Source organism: Mirounga angustirostris, unplaced genomic scaffold (assembly GCF_029215605.1).
Source record: "Mirounga angustirostris isolate CCGP_5_RB_7025 unplaced genomic scaffold, mMirAng1.0.hap1 SCAF_1, whole genome shotgun sequence".
NCBI classification, from domain to species: Eukaryota; Metazoa; Chordata; class Mammalia; order Carnivora; family Phocidae; genus Mirounga; species Mirounga angustirostris.
This window is the reverse complement of record NW_026991709.1, coordinates 28,387,905-28,404,619: the sequence shown is the minus strand read 5'-3', so window position 1 is coordinate 28,404,619 and position 16,715 is coordinate 28,387,905. Positions and strand designations below refer to the sequence as shown.

The 16,715-nt window shown below is 35.4% G+C and overlaps 1 protein-coding gene across 1 annotated transcript in view; it reads right to left on the bottom strand.

Moving 5' to 3' along the window:
• Positions 1-16,715, bottom strand: part of SAMSN1 (SAM domain, SH3 domain and nuclear localization signals 1) — a 419,971-nt gene that overhangs the window by 272,298 nt on the left and 130,958 nt on the right. The gene's annotated exons all lie outside the window — the stretch shown is intronic.

The following is a 16,715-nucleotide window of genomic DNA, read 5'->3' as shown; positions in this document are numbered from 1 at the left end:
CAGTGGATAGCATAAGGCCTCATACAAATATACCAAGATCTCACCTTGGCTGTGACCACCCCTCCTTGATATTATTCCTAGAATCTCACAAATAAGCTCAGGAATTAGTTCATTCCTCATATCAGAATAAATGGGGCCAGAATTTGGCTCGTGTGATTAGACTGAAGATGAAATTTTCACTAAACCATGAACTCTACTTGGCAGTGGAAATGACATTTTTTCAAAATGAATCACATCATGAAAGCCACTGGTCCACTCACTCCACATCAGCATAAATCCTTGCTGAGTCTAGAGATTTATGTTTTCAGTTTGGTCTTCTTTTTCATTACTGGAGAGCTTTAATTTCTTTTCATTACTTGGGATTCTCTCATTTTCTTTCCTTACTTTCAATGCTCTGCATATATTATACACCTGTATTTGTCTGTGATAATGGAAAAAAAGACTCATCACTTTCAATGCTCACTTGACATACCTTCATTATCTTGGGACTATCTTCACCAAAATATATTAAAATGTCACTAGAGAAAAATGAATGCATATAGAATGTATGAATATTGCTGGGCTAGATCTGTATCTCCTTCTCATTAGTCAGCATGCAGGCTCCTGGCTGGATGCCTACATTTCAAGTCCAGCAAAAAACAAACAACAAATAGATTTGAGAACATCAGGCACAAATAGAGAGGGTCTTTTTGCTGTGTTAATATTCTATCAGTTATTTATCAATTGGTGTCTTTGCCTTAGTCATTTTTTTTGCATCAGAAGCAAATTCCATTTGTTCCTTCATTCCACAAATATTTATTGTGCACCTTCTATGTGTCAGGAGTTAACTGTAGGTACTAGGAACAAAGAATGAACAAAACCAGTAAAGTCCCTGTTCTCATAAAGTTTACAGTTTAGTGGAAGTTGAGAGGCAATAAACAAATACACAGAATGACAAATACGTGATAAGAGCTAAGGAGAAAAAAATGTAATAAGACAGGGTGGGAGCTAGAATGTGCCCTGGAGACAGCAGGGATGCCAGTTTATCTAAGTGATATTTGTGTGAAGACTTAAAGGAAAATAAAGAATCAAGTCACGTGAGTATCTGGAAAAGAACAATCCTGGCAGAAGATAGAATGTATAATAAAATCCTTCATAATATGAACTGATCAAGACTGGGTTGGAGGAGACATCTATCCCAAGTAATGAACAGGTCAGAATGATAAATCCTTTAAAATACTGTATATTATTTCATATTCTTAGAAATTTTGCAGAGGTCCTCTGAACATATTGTGCACTTAACCCTTACTTATACTTTCTAAACTCTTACAAGTTTGTATTACAAAATCAATGACTGTAAACTAAACTTCCACTCCTTAAGATGGTTTTACATTTTTAAATCAATGGACAGTAAGTCAGCGAGCTCTTATTATACTGCGTAGTTGTTTGGTTACTTGCTAAGAAAAATTTCTTCATTTCCAGGCTTGTGGGAGTTCAGGAAGCAGGAGTATGGCCAGATATCCTTGTTCTTATTTAAAAGCTTAGATTTCAAGTGACACTTGTATATTTTTAGTATAGACTACTTCTTTTCATAACAGTATGAATGTTTTCTATAACAAGATGCTGTGATCTTTGAAACGGATTGCAAATCCCTATCCCCACAGGCAGTCTCCAAAGGCAAGCTGATAAATGCATTTAGATGTTTGATCATAAACAGTGAAAGTAAGAAGAAAAGAGCACCTACACCAAATGTAGTCGAATACCAAATGAATGGAGTGCAAGCTATTTATTTTATTCTTTCAGAGGATTGAAATGCCTCCTTTTTATTCTTTTTTTTAGTATCAGTACCCATTAAATGATTCAATTAATGTTTGGCATTTAGACAATAAACATTGTACCCCTTTCCTCTTCGACCATAAGAACAGCTGGAAGTGGGCGCCTGGGTGGCTCAGTTGGTTAAGCGACTGCCTTTGGTCATGATCCTGGAGTCCCTGGATCGAGTCCCACGTCGGGCTCCCTGCTCAGCAGGGAGTCTGCCTCTCTCTCTGACCCTCCCCACTCTCATTCTCCCTCTCAAATAAATAAATAAAATCTTAAAAAAAAAAAAAAAAGAACAGCTGGAAGATGAGGGGAAAAGCGAAGATTCTAGAGATTCACAGATACCTGAATTCAAACTGATAGAGAGTGCAAATGAGACAGAGTACTTTTTTTTTTAAGATTTTATTTATTTATTTGATGGAGAGACAGAAAGCACAAGCAGGGGGAGTGGCAGGCGGAGGGAGAAAGAGAAGCAGGCTCCCCCACAGAGCAGGGAGCCTGACACGGGGCTCAATCCCAGGACCCTGGAATCATGACCTGAGTCAAAGGCAGATGCTTAACGACTGAACCACCCAGGCACTGGAGATACAGCACTTTCATTACTGGATTTAAACTGCCTTTTGGCCTGATAAAGTCTCAACTTCAAAATTGATTTTTTGCTAAAAATAAATAACTTATGTGAAGGAATAGCGATGAATTTACACACTATAGAAATAATTTAGGATGCTGATTCCCTGAGCTTTGTTTCAAGAAATATTGACCAAGAACAATACAAAAATTTCCACCCAAAATAATGTGAGCAGTTTGAAATTTTATTTTTGTATTTTGCCTTTATTCTAAGCACCTCCTATAAAGAGCTTAGTAGTCATCCTTTGTTATTTATCTTCTCAATGTTTACCTGTATAAAATAGCTAAGGGAAAAACAATGATTTTTTAGTAACTGAACAAAGAGCGTTTAGATAAAATTTTAAGGAGCTGAGTGGATTATTGAACCAATTAAACAGGTAATTCCTGCAAAAATTCACAGATATGGTTGAGGTAAACATTGTTTTGTTAGACTTTATGCCTATACATTTCAGACAATCACCTTGATTCGCTCTTTACTCTTCATGGAAAGACATAGGCTAAGTAATTTTTGTAACATATATTATCTATATGCTGCTTTCAGTACCATTGTCTGTTTAATCAGCATTTATGCTTAGTTGACTTTTCTTAATTAAAAAAGGGAGATTAACTTAGTCATTAATTTACGGTCTAAAAGTATAAGCTTCCACCTTGCCAAACAAATAACTAGCACTTGCAAATGACTGTGTGATTCCACTTGACTGAGTTTTAGTGACAACATAGCATAATGACCTTAAAAGGGGTAACGTGGTACTAATGCAGTGTAAACATATATCAAATAACGTTAAGTGAAAAAATTAGAATACACTATTATATCTCTGCTAGAATTAAAACTATGTTAAAAGTAAACCAAGGCATGAATGGAAACAAAGACAAAACATAATGGATTATTTTGTTGCCATGAGGAGAAATTGTGTTCGACTAGATCTAGATTCAACTGAAACTGTATTGAATGCCTACTACCTATCAAGCACTGTGCCAAATTCTTTCATCCTTCTTTATCTCATTATCTTTTATCAATCCTGTAAGAATGGTATTATTATCCTCACTTTACATAAGAAAAGAAAAAAACACATTTCAAGGAAGAAACTCCAGACTGAACAACTTTGTGAGAAATTGGAAAGTCAGGGTTTCTGATGTCTTTTATGTATTTCCTGTAGCACATAATGCTTTAAAAATAAATATATATAACTGAAAAATCTAGTTAGGTCAACTATCCAGTGGTTTAAAAAATACACAGTACATGCTATATTTAATGCGCTAGTCCTCACTGTCATTAGGTATAGACTTTAGGGAATTATGTCTTGCATTATAGAATAGGGCAATCATGGGAGTCAAGGTGGGCAGTAGCTGTAATGGGATTGTGGTAGAAATCCAGAATATAGCACTGTGAAGACCCTTGTTCTGAACTCCTCTTATCTGCTTAACGGCAGAGCCTCTGGAAAGAATTTAACTATCATAAATCCTTTCTCCAGGGGAACTTTATGGCCATGAAGATGATGGAAAAAGACCACTTGCACCTGAATGAACAAACATCATTACAAGCTTTCTTACTTCCTGTTTGTTCTTCTAAGAACCATTTGTTTTTCCTAAGGAAACTCATCTGTTCATCCCAGAATCCTTTTCTCTCCTCTCCCTTTCACCTTTTAATTTAAATTATAAGCCACTAACTTTAGCCATTTAGTGAGCCACTTTTTGTGTGTGCTCCCATGTCAATACAAATAAACTTTTTTTTTTCTCTTGCCAATCTGTCTTTTGTCAGGTTAATTTGCAGGCACACAGTCCCTTAATCTAAGCAGGTAGCGGAGAAGTTTTTGCTCTCTGACAGTTTGGTGACGAGGATCAGATGATTGGAATTTATCAATCACTCTGGAAGCTGCAGCTGAGACCTTGGAATCTCTAAGTCTGAAAAGGTAAATTTCCTTAATAGTCAGACTCCTGGAACTCTCTGCTAAAGGTCCAGTTGGGCTAGGGCAATAAGAGCCTCTCCTTGTCTTTTCTTTCGAAGATTTAGATTAGCAAGAGAAAACACCTGAAGGAACTAGTACTTTGGGTATTTGGACTTTTGGTTTGATCTTTTCCTCCTAGATGTAGCTATTGTGTTCTCTGTATCTTATTTTGTGTCCCAATAGCTTGGCTTGGATCCATGAGAACATTCTCTCTGTGAGTTTCTGCATGCTGGGTCTACGCTCAAAGGGATTGGGAAGCCCTAAGAATTTAGAGTTGGCTGGACAAAAATGTGGGTAGCCTGGGCATTCCATTTGCAGTTGGTGCCCTAAAGAACATTACCAGCTCTCAAGTTCATCTAAGTCTCTTTCCTGTTCTTTGGTTATCTTTGGGGGTGACTTTGGATCATGGGGATTGCATCTCCTGCATCCTTTTGGGGGATGTGTTTTGTGTCCATGGTTAAGTATAAGTCTTATTGGTTTGAGTTACATTTTGGAAAGTTATGCCTTTGGAGACCCTAAGTTATCAATACCCTTTAATTTGGAAAAACTTTTTTTAAAAGATTTTATTTATTTATTTGGGGGCACACAAGTAGGGGGAGCAGCAGAGGGAGAAGGAGAAGCAGACTTCCCACTGAGTAGGAAACCCAATGTGGGGGCTCAATCTCAGGACCCTGAGATCATGACCTGAGCCGAAGGCAGCTGCTTCACCGACTGAAACACCCAGGTGCCCCAAAACTTTTATATTTAAAAGGATTTTTAAAGGGCAGAGAGTTCTCATCCTATACCAATGTCCTACTGGTACCTATGAGAAAATCACAATGAAAGAAGGACAAAAGTACCATGGCTGGCCTAAAATACTCCCTTGACAAAATTAAAGAGCAGAAATCAGATTTAGAACAAAAATTTAAATCCAAACCCACCATAAACCCTCCCACCCACAGTTTTACTGTAGTTATGCAATAAGCCAGACAAAAACTCTCCTCATCAAGGTAACAAATAGACTCTCTTCCAGACCCTTCTGTAAATCAGTAGTTGACCTAGTTATAGGCAATATTCAGGGCTTGATAGGAACTATTTTACAAGTCTTCCCTCCAAATGTTAACTGGAGGAAAGTGGAACTATGTACTCAAAAGGAGAAAATATATTCTGAAGCCTTTCTTGAATGACATATACAAACATTCCAAAGGCACACACCTCTAAATCCAGAAGCCCAAGAACACAGAAATCTTTAGATTTCTGTATTAGTTGGAAATCTTCCTGATATAAGAAAATATATAGTAATAATCAAAATAATGGTCAGCCCCTTTGTGTTATTGTTGAGACTGCCAACCAATTCTTTGAAAATTGCTTGCAAGCTAGCAATAAAAATGAGAAATTAAAATCAATAATCTTTACCATATAAATCAAGTCTTTGTAGAAACAGAAATATAACTCTAGGCGTAACAAAGCCCACTCATTTTTCTTACCAACAAGAAAGCCTTCCCCATTCATCTCAAGACACCTGTGGATAGTGTAAAAAGCTAGGACCTTGAAAAAAGACTATGTTGTACTTAAGAGAAAGGAAAATTTGAATAGTAAGTGCTAGGCCTCAGCCTTTCAATCAGACTACTCTGAGTCTTCTCAGCTAAGTCTCAGTCTTGGCCTATAAAAACTGCAGGCTCCCAACACAAAAGATTTCTTCTCCCACTCCTTCCATGCCTACTTTAGAAAAAAAAAAAAAGTGCTTATAAATTAAATATTCCTAAAACTCTCAAAAATATGGAAATTAACCCAAATGTTTATCAAGGTCACCTGATTTGGAAAAATTTTAAATAAGACTAGTTTGGTAATACTGACTTAATAAAAATTGCTTCCTTCAGAACTGTCAGCGTTACATATATGCAGAAATACAACTCTTATTCTACCTGGGCTTACTAGTCAAGTAAGCTTATGTTATATCTATTAGATGTTTAAGATTACAGAAGTTACAGATTTGATTTTAATCAAACTGAGTCAGTGTTCTCTCAGACTTTATTTCAACAATAATTGTGTTTTATAATATAGCTGCTTAGAAGTAGTTTCCAAAATCTTTTTGGTAAATTGGAAACTTAAAGTTATACTAAGTTAAGTTAAACTATTGATATTTATTGAATATCTACATTTCTTTTTTTAAAAAAAAAGATTTTATTTATTTGAGAAAGGAGAGAGAGAGAACCAGAGCATGAGCTGGTGAAGGGACAAAGGGAGAGGGAGAAGCAGACTCTCTGCTGAGCAGGGAGCCTGATGCAGGGCTTGATCCTAGGATCTTGGGACCATGACCTGAGGGGAAGGTAGATGATTAGCCAACTGAGCTACCTGGGCACCCCAAATATCTACATTTCTAAATAAGATAAAATACTGAAACATTAATTATTAGATGTAAGTTTAAATTTATCTACTTTGGGCTTCTTATTTTTACAGAGAGAATAGAGATATTTGGGTCTGTTAATAAACATGTTCTTTTTGCTACATTAAAAAATTTTTATATAAAGAAATTCTGAAATGATGTATTCATAAATTTTCCAATCTACTGCAGACGGCTGATTTATGACAGAGTTCATATTGTCTACTTCCTCTTTTTTTCCTACAAATTAAAGTTACTAAGGGATAAGAATTTTAATCAATATATGTAAATGAAACTACTAGGAATAATAAGATTGAAGGGAAAAAAACTATGCCAAGTATTCAAAGAAAGTAGAATGCTTTTATTAAAGAAAAAAGGAGGGTACTCTTGTCCTAAAGTCATTGTTTAGAGGTTTTTAAAAGGTTGTTCCAGAATGAAAAAGAGGAAAATGAAGGACAAAAACTTGAACTGATATAGAAAGTGATAAAGGGTTGGCAGAAAAGAAATAGGAGAGAAAAGAAAGCATGAGAGACTATCTCATGTTGTCAAACTAGCTAAGATTGAATGGATTTATTATAAGGTTTTAAAATGAGCTTTAATATTAATAGTGTGCCAATGCAAAACTAGAGTTTGGTTTCTTTTTTCTGTTAAAGGGACAAAGTTTTCTTGGGTTATTGGTCTGCTCTTAAGAGATTGCAAATGTTTTTCTTTACCTTTTGAGTAATCTACCTAGGAAACAAAGGTTCTGTGTTTTGTTTAATAATTTCCTGGGCTTTATGTCATCTTTATCATCTTGTCCTCAACCAGATCTTTTTGACCTCTCTCAATGTTAAAAGAGCTATTTTTTTTTTTAATTATGTTATCTCCTATATTTACTTTTAAAATCTCTTATTATCACTCGGTTAAATAGATATCTAAGTATCATTTCATAGTAATCTGTGATCCTGTTTAATCAAGTATTCAAACCTTTTGACATTTTGACAACTTCCTCAAATCAAATTTTAAATGAAATCTTCTTGACCTTGAAATGAATTTGAGATTTCTCAGGGGGACCCTAAAAAAATCTCAAAGGATTTGTTCCCTTACCTTGTAAAAAGAAAGATGTCAAACTAATTGGGCTTAAATTTGATATGCTAAATTGCATAAGAAGCATTGTCAAATAAGTAGAGATTCTTAACCTTCTTAGGTTATATTTGTATGTGTACATCTCATTAATATAGGTATTTCAGAAATTATATATAAAGTTCCTAGAAGTTTGACAATGCCTTTGTTATCCATCATATGTCTTGGTATAATTTTATCATGAATGATAAAATTCTTTAAATGTTGTATGTGACGACAACAAAATTTCCTTTTCAATTGCATTATAATGAACTCTCATTAGATCTTAGATCTACAGCCATTTTAAGTCTTTTGTCATTACACATAGTTATTATTTTATTTTGATGCTTTTCTGAAAGCTCTTACAATCAGCTGCCAGTCAAAGTACTTCATCTTCAACAAAAAATACTGCCTCAGAGACTTATGGAAAGGACTATGACAGGACTATGATAGTTATTTGCCTAAGTTCAAAATAAGCTCGATGACTTAATACAAAGGATTTATCACCATAACAGTGTGGATCACCCAGAAACTTCATTGGAACACCTACATCTCCCATACTTTGCTCTAGGAAATATTCATGACTATGACACTGCCATGACCATCCTCACTTCAAATGGACTGAAAAACAAACAAACAAAAACAGAAACAAAACAACCAACAACCTAAATAAGTAAAATCTTAAAAAAAAAAACAACCCAAAACCTTGTTTGATAGTGTATGCTAACCTTTAATCTTCATTTTTCTTTTGTTTCCATAGAAATATCACTCATGCCTAATTGTTTGCCCCTTATAGAGGCCTAACTTTGGTGGGTGCCCCATCACCACCTGCACCACTGCCTCCAGAAATGAAACATAACCATTTAACTAGAGTGGGCTATACCCAGGACTAGGAGACTAGGTTCAATGGGATATGGGGCAATCAAACAACACAGCTTCTTATTTGTGGAACTTATGGGATAGTTTCAGACAGTAGAAATTAAGGGATCCAGAATATGACAATGTGAAGAATCTTTTCCTGAATTCCCCTTACCTGCTTAAAGGCAGGGCCTCCCAAAATAATTAAGCTGTCATAAATCCCTTCTCTAGGGGAGTTTCATGGCCATGAAGAAGACAGAAAAAGATCACTCACACCTGTATAAACAAACATTATCACAACAAACTTTTTTATCTCCCATTTGTTTCTCTAAGAATCCATTTGTTTCCTAAAGAAACTCATTTGTTCTTCTCATAGAAATATTTTCTCCCTCTTCCTTTCCCCTTTTAAGTTAGGTAGATGAGTCCTTAACTTTAACCATTTACCTAAGTGAAGAGAGGGAGACCTCCTCACCCCTCCCCCCCACCTCAGTGGCTAAACCTTTAGTTCAGGGCCAACAGATTCAAAGGTAGCAAATAAATAAGGATGCCTGCTGAAAGAGACAGAGGGACAAAGGAAGAAAGGAGAAATGAAGAAAAGGCAAAAGATCAATAGAAACAGAGCACTCTGGTTGATATTAAAACAAGATTATAGATTAACCATTATATAAATAAATATGGCAGGATAAGGCACAGTAAACTAAAATAAATTATTTATCTTACACAGACCATTGGAATGAGTATTTATGTTAGCCCAAACACTATTAAGGAAATAGAATTCTCATCTGCTAAGTACATCATTTAATTAATTTGTATTTAATTCCTTTCAAAAGAGTAGAATGAGAAAGTTCAGAAGCGTTCGTTATTGTTCTTACATGATCAGAATAAAATTCCCCCATACAAATTAAAACCTTCTGATTTCATGTTCAGACTATATCTCATATGAAGATGACTATGACCTTCTGGGAAGAATTATCAACCTGGAATAAGAAACCTTGGTCCTTATCTTTACAGTACAAGCATCATTCATCTTAGATGTCTGTTTTCTTTCTTTTATTTTTTTAAAGATTTTATTCATTTATTTGACAGAGAGAGACTCAGCGAGAGAGGGAATACAAGCAGGGGGAGTGGGAGAGGGAGAAGCAGGCTTCCCGCAGAGCAGGGAGCCCAATGTGGGCTCGATCTCAGGACCCTGGGATCATGACCTGAGCCGAAGGCAGACGCTTAACTACTGAGCCACCCAGGTGCCCCTTAGATGTCTGTTTTCTAATGCACTTTGCCAGCATGGATGGCTTTCTAGAACCAACCTGAAAAGACCAACACATTAGGCTTCCAAAGCTGATAAGTATAAATCCCTAAAGGCAATTATTGTGACCTGAAGGCCCCAAAACACAAACATTCCACACAGTCCTCCACTGATACCACATCACGTGTACAAATAACACTGCATGTGTTATTTCCTAAGGTCAGAAGCCAGGCCAGTCTACACACAGGCCAAGAAGCAACTTGAGATGGTTCATTTTGAAGAAATGCTAAGAACTTTTCCTCCAAAAGGTAATCCCCATATTTGCTTTCCAAACTCTCTATTAAACTTCTCTTTTGGATCAAAGATCTATCTTCAGAGTAAATGATGGTATAAATGTGAAAACCTCTATCCCAGTGCTGGTCACATAGAACATCCTCAGGAAATGTTTACTAAAAAAATGAGCCATATCTCCAAGTAAATGACCCAAACATTTGGAGGTATGGCTCATTTTTTGAAAAAATATTTCAGAGTCACCATTTTATGACCACCTCATAACCAATGTTGACTGTATAATCTCTTCCCCACACCCTTAGGTGTATGGAGACGTCCAGCATGTTGTCACTCCACTTATCCTGCTCCATTGCCTCATAAAATTTAATCCATCAATAATCCTATATTTATCTTGTATTTTCAATCAGTTGTTTTATACTGGCTTTTTCTCTCAGGCCATAAATTATGGTCAAGTCTCTCACATACTAAACTGGCCCACATTTGGCCCTATCTCATCTTATAATAATTATCCTATCTTCATCCTCCAGATCAGGGTATTCTTCAAAGAGGAGTTTGTATACAGAATCCTTCTCTGAAAAGACTCTATTCAAACATTTTAATTTGGCTTCACCTTTACAACTACAAAAAGAGAAAATGTGGCAACAAAGGCCATAGACAACTTCTTAATTGTTAATTTTGGAGGATGCTGTTCAAAATATTATGTTCTTTCTTTTTTATTTTTGTTTAATGATATCCACCTTCCTGAAACTCACTTAGCTTCAGTTACACAAAATCCTACAAGTTTTCTTCTTTCTACTATTTTGTTTTCAGTCTTCTCTTCTAGCTCTGTTTTCTCCTTTCACCACCTATGTGTTGCTGTTCCTTGTGGTTCTTTGCTTGACTACTTTCCTTGATGATCTCAGCCATCTTTATAGTTTGATTTCATCTATGTTCCCCAATGTTTCTCTCAAGTACTAGCCATTCTCTTGACTACCTACTATAAAATATTTACAACTGCTTCTTGACAGGAGCTCCATAGAAACTTCAAACACATGTTTCATATGGAATATTAATCCAAATAATCTCCTCTGCCAGGAATTTGCATTTGTCCATTACCAAACAACTCCCAAGATTTGTCATTCTAAGTTATAAATGTGTCTTCAATATGTCTCTTCCCTTCAATTTCCACCATTCTCCCATAACTCTCTTCTTGAACAATTATGATGCCCTAAAATTCATTCTTTCCCTCCTCAATTTATCTTCCTCCCAGACATGACTTTCTGTTGCTCATAGGAAGAAATCTAAAATTCTTAGTTTAGCAAACTCACTCAGGCATCTTCTAGTCTCCTGCCATTGCCCACTATTAATTTATTCATTCACTCAAGTAATATTTGTTAAAATTACTTAATATTTATTTTTAAAAATATAATGTTGAATAAAGTATAGTCAATGAACTTGTGAAATTTACAATCTAGTAGACAGGAAAGACAAATAAACAAACAGAAGTTTTAAAAAGTGGTAGAGACTATGTATTTGGGGTATCTATTCAGTACAGTGGGAGTGTGAGAGAAAGAGTAGGTGATTTTTCTGAGCCACATATATTAGGGAAAGATTCATAGACAGGTGATGCTACACCTGAATCTTGAAAGAGCAAGATGGTGAAGGAGGGAGTTTTGGAAAGTCCTATGCTCTAGACAAACCAAATTACTTGAGGTTTCTTGTATGTTCCCTGTTCTTTCATATTTGCTGTAACTACACATATTGCCCCTATGTCTATTCTCTCAGATGCCTAATTCATTTCTCCTAACCACCTCAAATGTAACCTACCATGTGAACCCTTTTATGAACTTCCCAAAGACTAAATTATTCTCTTTTCTCTGATACATAGCTTGGTCATACCCCTATTCTGCACTGTGGTTAATTGCTCCTTCTGTAGTTATTTGGAGGTAGGGGTTCTGGGGTTTTCATCTTTGCATCCCAATTTCTGGCAGATTATAACTACTGTTTCAACGACCTATTATCACCTGTTGAATGCCTATAATTTACCAAGTATTGATGCATATTATCTCTACTTTTCACAATAATCCTTAAGTATAGACATTATTATCATAATTATAAATGGCAAAACTAAGGGTCAGAGGGGCCATATTTGCCCAAGTTGATACAATTGATAAGTAGTGAAGCTGAAATAAAAACTTAAGTGTCAATCTGTCTCCAAAGCCTATATTCTTATAAATAAACTACAATATCACCCTAGTGGATACTGAAGGAATGTTGAAAGGATAAATAGATGAATTAATTAATAAATTAATGATTGAATTAATAATCTTCTGGAGTTGAAGGGCACCTGGGTGGCTCATTTGGCTAAGCATCTGACTCTTGGTTTTGGCTCAGGTCATGATCTCAAGGTCATGGGATCAAGCCTCACATCAGGCTCTGCACTCAGCATGGAGTCAGCTTGACATTCTCTCTCTCTCTCCCACTCCCTCTGCCCCTCCCCCCACTCATGCTCTCTCTCTCTCTCTCAAATAAATAAATAAATCTTCAAAAAATATAATAATAGTCTTCTGGAGCTGAAAAGATAAAAATTGAGGCAAGCTCCATACCCATTAGCTTCCTCTCTTACATGAGATAAGGTCTGAACCCATAAAATTTCAATTGCACTCTTGCTGCATGTACCCTAATCATATGTCTTGATCTGCCTGTGTCTTGAGCATAACTACTCACACATGCAAAAAAAAAAAAAAAATTAATGAGCCCTTCCATATCATAAGATTCTACCTAATAGAACATGAAATAATAATACAGCTGAAAGTAATTACACAGTGGGGAGCAAAGCATAAGATATCATGTGCAGAGTAAAAAGTCTTTTTGTCCAGATAGGAGAACAACCTAATAAACAAAATGTGGTGATTGCAATCATGAAATAGACTTTAGAACCATATTTTCATTATCATTTCAGATCATTTACATAATATCCTAAGTTATGTTATAATTCCTTCAGATATAGTTATATAATAAATAATGTGTAATATTAAAAACACAAATAGGAATAAAGTTTGTTTTTCTTTTATTTGGTGTTTATCTTTTCTGGCAACTCTAGAAGCCAGAAACCTAAAAGTGATACCTAATTATCAGTGTTGTGCATTTTGTACCTATCTTTTATAAGCCAGTTCTGTAATTTGCAACCTCATAAATATAAAGAAAAATTGAGACTAGTTGAATCCACTAAATAGCTAATTTAAGCATACTCATACTATAGTTAATACACAATAAAGTTCTGTTATTAAATTCTAGTGGCTTCTGTATTATTCAGCATACACTAAGCTATGCTGCAGTAACACATAAATCCCTTAATTCAAAGATATGGTAGGCTAAATGTCTCCAGTTATGTCCATATCCTAATCCCCAGAACCCATGCATATGTTGCTTTACATACAAAAGGGACTTTGCAGATTAAGTTAAGGATTTTGAGATAGGAAAATTACACAGGATTATCTGGATGCACCAATGTAATCACAAGAATTTCTTATAATATGAAGGCATGGAGGGTCAGAGTCAAACAAGGAAATGTGAAGATGCAAGCAGAGAACAAAGGGAGAGAAAAAGAGAAAAGAAGAGACAGAGACCAGAGATTTGAAGATGCTATGCTGATAGCTTTGAAAATGGAGGAAGGGACCACAAGGTGAGGAGTGTAAGTGCCCTCTAGAATATGGAAAAGGCAAGCATATGGGTTCTTGTCCAAATCAGCTGGTAAGGACACACCCTAACAAAACATTGATTTTAAGACTTCTGACCTCTATAAGTATATGATAAAAAATTGCATTGCTTTAAGCCTCTTAGTTTGAGTAATCTGCTACAGCAAAAATAGAACATTATAAGAAAAAAATTTATCACTTTAGACATAGCACATGTCCATCACTGGACTGTGCAGGGGCTTTCCTTTACATGGTCAGTCAAGGACTCACACTGACAGAGACTCCACCATTTGAAAATCACTGGTTGCTGCAGCAGAAGGAAGAAAGTACATGAAGCTTTCAGACCCACTTTTCTATACTTTGGCTTAGAAAATGACACATATCACTTCAGATTTATGATCCTTCGGTCAGAAAGTCACATGATCCTGCATAACAGAAAAACTTCTATAAATTCTAATTTTCCATGAGCTTGGAGGGAAAGAACTGGATATTGATGAGGATTAGTAATGTCTGCCTCAACATTATACAAAGGAGTTGATAAAAAAACCGTGATCAAATAAGGTGAAGAGAAATACTTCTGGCCTGGCCTGGTGTAGATTCTATTCTTTCATAATGTAGAGTCTGCTCTGCTCTTCCATGCCAGTTTGTGTTGGGATGATCAGTTCCTTATTTTATCAGAACCTATACAGTTAATTACAGAGAATTCTCAATAGCTGAAACTGTTCACATTTAAATGTCATATAAAAAATCTTTATTAACTCTTTCTATAGTTCTAGCTGTTGTGAAGCTATGTACAACTAAGAATTTAAGAAATTTGTTTCTCCTATATTGTGTGAAATAGCAACTACAAGTGCAGATCATGCTGGTCTTTAGCAGCTCTCTATTTTTCAGTATTGTTTTCTGTATTTTATTGGACCCACATTGGAGCAGAACAAAAAGATATAACCCACTCTTTCTTTTTATAGAAGTGAAGCTCACAGGTAAAATGAAACCTGAAATCAGTGCCCCAACACACTATTGAACACCCCACATTTTCACTAATGCTGCTAGAGTACTCTAGAAACTGAATGCTTAAGCACTTCATGCAAATTTTATATAATTTTGTGGTGTATATTACAATGATCTCATTTGTCTGTGATGTTACAGTATATGTAATCAAATGTAGGTAAGAAAAATTAAGTTTAAAGATGTATATATGAAAGGGAGACAACTTTAAGACAATTGGACTGTTATGCTAGGCAGACTTCTAAGAAGTTCTCCAATGATCCCTACCACCTACCACCTATCTCATGCTCTTGTGTGAACTCCTTGAATGTGGGCTGGACCTAGTGACCTGCTCTCATGAATAGTATAACAAAGGTGATGAGATGTCACTTAAGTGATTCGGTTGCAGATTCTCTCTCTTGCTGGCTTTGACAAAGTAAGCTCCCATGTTGAAGAGGTCTATGTGTCAAGGAACTGAGGCTGACCTCTGGCCAACAGTCAGTGAGGAAATGAAACCCTCTGCCCAAGAGCTTGCAAACAATTAAATTCTGCTAGCAACCACATGACTAAGGCTGGAAGTTGATCCTTCCTCAGTTGAGCCTCAAGATTAGACTACAGCCCCGGATGAACCATAATAGTAGCTTGTGGGATATGCTGAGCAGAAGACCGAGATAAGTTGCTCCTGATTATTGACCCACAGAAACTGAGATACTAAATTTGTAATTCATTGAACTACATTGTAATTTGTAATTCATTGAACTATTTTTTTTTTACATATTTTCCCTTTAAATTCTTTAAATATTATCACACACATAAAAAACTAACCTAAGCTAGCAGAGAGAAAGAGTAGAGAAAGCAACTTAATTTATATATTTAATATAAAGCATAAATACAGATTTGTTGTGTTACATTAATGACACTGCAATATTGGCACAAAGGCACACACTCAATAAATAAATGAAAATCAGAGTGAATCAACTCCAGTGCTGTAAGTTTTAAAAACCTAGTCCTTAAAGGCATGGCAGTATCAGAAGAAAGAAAAATTCATGAAAGGAGTTTTAATCATCTCCTCCCTCCCAAACCAAAAAGAAGAAAAATTACATAATTAATAATACACTAGATCAAAATATTAAGAATTTTAAAGAAAATAAGGAATACATTTAATAAAAGGAAATCACATTCAAAAACATCAAACTATCAGAAGAGAAAACAATTCTGAATCTCTACTTCTCAATCCAAATATATTGCAATAAGAGAAGTATACAGTAGAATGCTTCATAGTTTAGATTTGAAAGCTTGAGTTATAATTGAAAAGAACCATCCTAACTCATGTGCTATTACCTTTACAAATATTTCGGAGTAACATTTGTTCAGTACCAAAGTTTAGGAATTTAGTTCCAGTAGTTTTTGAGTCAAGAGTTAAAACAACGTAGTTGTTATATATGAAAGACAGCAATTTGAATTGCAACTTGAAATCAATTAGAAACCAGTCCAGTCTCTAGATGACAGCTGTAATGTTCTTCACAGGGTTAACCCCTTAAGCATCAAATGCAACTACAAATTCAGCACACTAACAAGCTTTTCCATTGCACAAGAGAGTAACTCCACAGAAATCACAATTTCTGCAATGCAATACATTGCTTAGTTTTGACAAAATCTTTAACCTTACATATAATACTGACCAAAACAATTCTAGGCAACATCATTTACTATGTTATTAACTGGAATTATCTGGTAAGGATTGAATAGTTTATCAATAATTAGGTATTTGGGCTTTTACATAATGTGGGAATAGAGTTCCCACCATCAACTCTAACACATGGGAGGTT